The following is a 6,000-nucleotide window of genomic DNA, read 5'->3' as shown; positions in this document are numbered from 1 at the left end:
GGCAGTGCAGACAGGGAGAGTACCTCCTTGCATGGGCGTGTTCCCAGTTCTGGGCTCCAGCTCAAAGGGACCTTGCCGGGGCCTCCTGGTCTTACAATACATGGGTAATTGCTCCCTAGCTGGACCGTGGGCGACTGGCTGTTACCAAGGATTCAGGCCTGATGTGCCCTGAGTATCTCCTGAAATTAGCACCCAGGGAGGCTGGGCCTGTCTGTCCTCCCACAGCCAGGCACCTGCTGGCTCTCACCACCCTCTCTGGAGTCTCGAGGCAGTTGCACGAGGCGGGAAGGACAGGAAATGGCTCCATTTTACAGCTGAGAAAACTGAGTCTTAGGAAGAAAAGCCAGAGCCTCCTGGAGGAAGCAAAGCCTGATTTCTGACCCCTAGGCCTCCGCCCAGGCCATCTGGCAAGGGGGCAACAGCCCAGGGTCACTGCTTCTCCCTGAGGGACCTCACACCACCACCATGACAGCTTTCTGAGCCTTAGTGTACCCAGTGAGATGGGCGCGACAGGCACCCACGTGGGCCTTGTGGCCGGGGCCCGGGCCCTCCTCCCACCCCCACCCCCAGGGATCTCCGCTCCCAGGGGCCATGGAGACCGACAAGGGGCTGGTGGCCCAGATCCCTGCCCTGCGGCGGCCTGGCCAGGGGCAGCCCTGAAGGTGGGAGCCATCCAGACAGGCCTGAGCCATCTGGGGGTGAGGGGACAGCAGCACAAAGATGGGGGTGAGGGTGCCGGCTGGGCAGGGCCCCTGAGAAGGCGGCCCCAGAGGGAGGCAGAGGCCGGGAGGGCATGGAGGGTGGTCGGGGGTGTGGTGAGAGAGGCCAGCAACGGAAGGGCCATGGAGGCCTGCAAAGCCTCCGGGCGGGGTGACAGAAGCCCTGCCAGCCTCGGTTTCCTCATCTGGTACAGGGAATGAGGAAGGGAGACCCCTCCTCCCGGAACAGCAAGGGCCCCGCACACCGCCAGCGTGGAAGGGATTGTCAGGGGCCCTGAGAGACGGAAGGGAAGCCGAGTGGGGAGGCCAGGCCGGGAGCCTCTCTCCGCAGAGCGTGGGCGAGGGTGAGATTCCAGAACTCCCCAAGGAGACCGTGGAAGATCCAACCTTGCAGCTGCCATTGGCTGTGCTGTCGAAGCCTGTGGCTGTCCCCACCCTGTACTTCCTGCCTTCCCACTCTTCCCGGAGGCCATCCGCTGACAAGTTGTGAGGGTCGGGCACCTCTCACTGTATGGGAGACATCACAGCCCAGAGAGGACAAGGGACTTGCCCGAGGCCACACAGTGGGAACCTTGACTGTGAGCAGAATGAATGAATGAGTGGATGAATGAATGAAGGTCCCTGTGCCATGGGCTGCCTCCTCTGAGCAGGAGAGCCCTGGAGGAGGGCAGGGCACGGGCATGAGCAGGCCTTCTTGCTGCCCTGGCCACTGCACTTGGGGGCAAACACCAGCTTCCATGGCCTCCCCCTCCCCAAGTCCAGTCTTGGGTGGAGGTAGCAGAGACAACAGCCCTCACCTGCAGCCACCCCGCCCGCTGTGGGGACACCGGGCCACTCACGGAGGCTGGCACAGTCCCCTCGGGGGAGCGCACGGATCTGCCGCTGTGTGGGCGCCCGCAGCCTGGAGCCCTGCCGGGCGGCGAGTCAGAGCAGGCTGGCCCACCTGGGAGCAGGCCGGGCTTCGCGCCTGCGGGGCCCCGAGGCCCCCACCCACTAGCTCTTCCTCTCCCCCTAACCCCAGCCTCAGCCCCCCTGCCCAGCCCACTCAACTGCTTCTTGGCACCAACCAAAACCAGGGTGCCTTTGTGCAGAGGGTTTACCCTCTCTGGCCTCAGTTTCCTGACTTGCACCATGCAGATAAAGGCACGCCCTTACGGCGTGGCTGTGTGGACCCAAGAGAAGCCCCCCCAGGAGTGAGGAGCTCGGGCTTGTGGAGGGGGGCTCAGCGGAGACTTGGCCATGGGAGGCAGCGGGCTCTGGAGGGAGGCAGATCTGGGCTCAGCTCCTGCTAGTGGGTTAGAAACCTCCCCTGAGCATAGAGCCTGCGCTGGGGACGCGATCCACAGTGAACAGACAAGATGGGGGCTCTGGATTCCGGGGAGGCCGGACGACGACAGCGACACAACAATGGCAATAATGATAAACAACCGCCACGGCATCTCAGCGCACTCAGTGTGCACCAGGCCTGGGGGCATTCGCTCCTCAGATCCTCACGACTCTCTCCAAGGCCAGCCTTCTCATGACTCCTGTTGTACAGTGGAAGAAACTGAGGCACAGAGAGGTCCTGTGACTCCCCTGAGGTCACCCAGCTAACAATCAGCAGAGCCAAGACTTAAACCCCGGGGGTGTGGCTCCAAGAGGCAGATAAACACGCCCAGTGACCCTGAGCAAAGCGTCTAGACCTCCTCGGCCTCGCTTTCCCCAGACTCCCCCGCCTGAGGTGAGGCCCCCAGGGCAGGCTTCGCGCAGTCAGAAGAGGGACGTGGGAGACGGGAGTCCTGGGCGCAGGCTCGACAGCTTGCAGGCTGTGGGGCCCCCACCGCACTTGCCCCCTTTTCAGTCCCTGTAAAATGGGGGTAGTAATCCAGATCCCCAAGAAGGACCCACAGCTGAGGAGGGCAGGCCCCTCATCAGGGGAGTCTTCCAGCACTCGCTCAGCTGGCTGCAGGCAGTAGCCCCCCGCTCGCCTGAGCCTGTGGACTCCAGACGGGCCCACACCCCCAACCAAAGCCGGCTGGGGCTGCAGAGACAGCTGCAGGCGTGGACCACCCCCTGGGGGGCGGGAACAGGGGTCGTGGGAAGGGGCCGCGGGGGAGGGCCCTGTGGACACACCTGGGAGGCCCAGCCTCCCAAGGGACGCGGGAGATGGCATCAGAGCCAGCCCGGCCTGCCTGCAGCCAGACGGCCACCCCCACCCGCCCGCCATCCTCACTGGCGGCCTCTGGGGAGTGACCCTCCCTCTGGCTCCACGGAGGCGAGGAGGGGAAGAGGCAGAGGAACCGGCTGTGCGGGACACCTGAGCCCGCTGACCAGGCCTCCCAGGGGGCGGCCGCCCGGGGGCTGGGAGGCAGAGACGGGGCCCGTTCCCACCGTCTGCCCCCAGAGGGCCCGGGAGGAGGCAGGTCAGCAGGTGGCAGGCCAGCTGGGGCCCGGGCCTGCCGCCACCCGCTTCTGCAGGCCAGGGGAGACAGGCTGGGTGCCTCTCGGCCTCAGATTCTGTATCTGTGATCAGGGACACTGTCCCTCCCCTCCCAGGTCTCCTGGGAGCAAGACAGGCGGGCAGGCCATTACCCCACTTCACACAGTGAGGGCCGAGACTCCGAGCAGGGCTCACGGGAGACACAGTGGGGCTCCCAGCTCTGCTGCTGTGGGGCTGGTGATCAGGGCCAAGGAAGCCACCCTCAGCGTGGGGCGTCCCCAGACCCGGCCTCAGTCCTGTCTCTACCACCCCCGCTGGGTGAGCTCAGAGCCAGGCTTCCACAAATTGTAAAAGGCACTCGGGCAAATCAGCTGAGCCCGTGTCTTGGCATGGGTGATGACGGGGCGGAAGGCGCCTTCCGGCCGGTGGGGCAATCACAGTGGGACCTCGCTGGCCCAGAGCCTGATGGCTACTCGCCCGGCAGTCATGCCCAGACCTGAGGGCTGAGAGAGACACGTCCCACGAGCGAGAGGGCCCAGCAGAGCACCGGGTGGTATGGGGTAGTTGGCTCATCTGCACAGACCCCTCTATCCTTGGGCTGCGCAGGTGCCTGGGGCGCCTAGACCCAGCTGGGTGCACAGGGGCAGGGCGCCTGTCTGTCCATCCATCCTGTGTGGAGGTGGGGACCGTAGGCCGCATTCTCGCTGAGCAGGCCTGGCGCTCCCCACTCTCCGAGCCGCCACCCCTGCCTCCACCAACCACCGGGCCCTGTGCCCTTCCTGACTCACACATGTCAAGGGGTGCCCCCTACAGCCCTGAGGTCAAGGGCGGGGGCACTGGCATGGCAGTGAGGGGTGATGCGGCCTCCCAGGTCCGTGGCACGTAGGGGTGTACTGGGTTGAATGGTGGCCCCCCAGAAAGAGTGGTCCAAGTCTTAACCCCCAGAACCTGCACAGGGGACCTTATTTGGAAAAAGGGACATTGCAGATGGCATGAAGTGAAGGCTCAAGATGAGATCATCCTGGATTTAAGGTGGGCCCCAAATCCAATGACAGGTGTACTTCTAAGAATAGGAGAGGACACAGAGACACAGAGGGAAGACGGCCGGGTGAAGGTGAAGGCAGAGATGGGGTGATGCATCTACAAGCCCAGGAACACCAGGATTGCCAGAGGCGCCAGAAGCTGGGAGAGGGGCCTGGAACACACTCTCCCTCTGAGCCCCCAGAGGGAACCAACCCTGCCGACACCCTGATCCCAGACTTCTGGCCTCCAGAACTGGGAGACAATAAATATCTGTTGTTTTCAGCCGAGTTTGTGGTCATTTGTTACTGCGGCCCTAGGACAGGAATATGGGGGACAGTGGATCTAAAAAGATCCCCCAGGACTTGGCTGGTGGGGGAGGGGCGAGGGCCTGGGAGAGGGGCCCCCGCTGGGGGAACGCTTGGGCGGCCCTCCCCCAGCACCTTTCACAGACATGAGGGGCCGCTCCACAGACCCCTGACCCCCACTTGGGCCTTCAGCTCACTGGTCCAGGTGAGTGTGGGGGTGGGATCACAGCAGACTGGGCCACCTGGGCCAACGGGACCAGAACAGACTCAGGTCTGCCTGGACGTCCTCCTGCAGCCCAGCCATGGGATCCCTCCCAATACCCACCTTCCCGTAGGCTGGTACCCTCCGCCAGGCGGGGCCTTCTTCTCACTCCTGTCTCCTCCAGTTCCAGCTCCTCGAGGAAGGACATCTCCCCATGGCCTGGCCCAGCCCTCGCCCCATCCACCCCAGACAGGCCCTACCTAAGTTGAGTTGCCTCTGCAGTCTGATCCATCGTCCAACACAGCTCTGGCTCACAGGAGGTGCTGCATAAATGTTCCAAGAGGGGGCAAGCAGTGGGTAGGGAGCCTCAGTCAGCCCCAGTGACTTTGCACCTGCTGTTTTCTACCCTGGGATGATGTCCCACGTGCTTTGTGACACCCTCTGGGTCTCAGCCCACATGTCACCTTGTCCATTCTCTCCTTGACCATCCAGCCAAAGCGTGTTCCCTCGTCAGCTCAATCTCCATTCCCTTCTTTTCTTTTATCATGGTGACCCCTACATGAGCTGTATCTGTTTGCTTACACACTCTTGGCTGGCCCCCAAAACAGTGTGAGCTCCAGACAGCAGGGCTGAGTCTGTCTTGCTCATATTCTATCTCCAGGGTCCAGCACAGGGTCTGGCATCTTTTTTTTTTTTTTTTTGTGAAGAAGATCAGCCCTGAGCTAACATCCATGCTAATCCTCCTCTTTTTGCTAAGGAAGGCCAGCTCTGAGCTAACATCTATTGCCAATCTTCCTCCTTTTTTTTTCCCCAAAGCCCCAGGAGATAGTTGTATATCATAGTTGCACATCCTTCTAGTTGCTGTATGTGGGATGCGGCCTCAGCGTGGCCGGAGAAGCGGTGCGTCAGTGTGCACCTGGGATCCGAACCCGGGTCGCCAGTAGCGGAGTGCACGCACTTAACCACTAGGCCACAGGGCCGGCAGGGCCTGGCATCTTGATGACTCTTCCAGCCACACTGGGTGGCTGCTCAGGACTGGGCAGGGTGACCCTGAGATTCCCAGCAGGAGCCCCCCAGTGGTCTGCCCAATACCCACCTATTGAAGGCCTCAGGATGAGCTGCCCCTCAGCCCCTGACCTCTCCTGTGTCTGGAGGGGCCACCAGGCCTGGCCCTGGGAAGAAACACCCAGCCCCAAAGGCCACCCGCTCCCAAAGCCAAGCTCAGTGGTGTCCAGAGTAGCCGCCCAGCCAGAAGAAGGTTCTGGAGTCAGCAGTCCAGGGGGAGTTTGTGGCTCCAGCCACCAAGGGCCCTGAACTGGGAGGTGGGCTCCC

Source organism: Diceros bicornis, chromosome 26, assembly GCF_020826845.1.
Source record: "Diceros bicornis minor isolate mBicDic1 chromosome 26, mDicBic1.mat.cur, whole genome shotgun sequence".
Classification (NCBI taxonomy): Eukaryota; Metazoa; Chordata; class Mammalia; order Perissodactyla; family Rhinocerotidae; genus Diceros; species Diceros bicornis.
The sequence above is the reverse complement of the archived record's forward strand: the minus strand, read 5'-3'. Positions refer to the sequence as shown.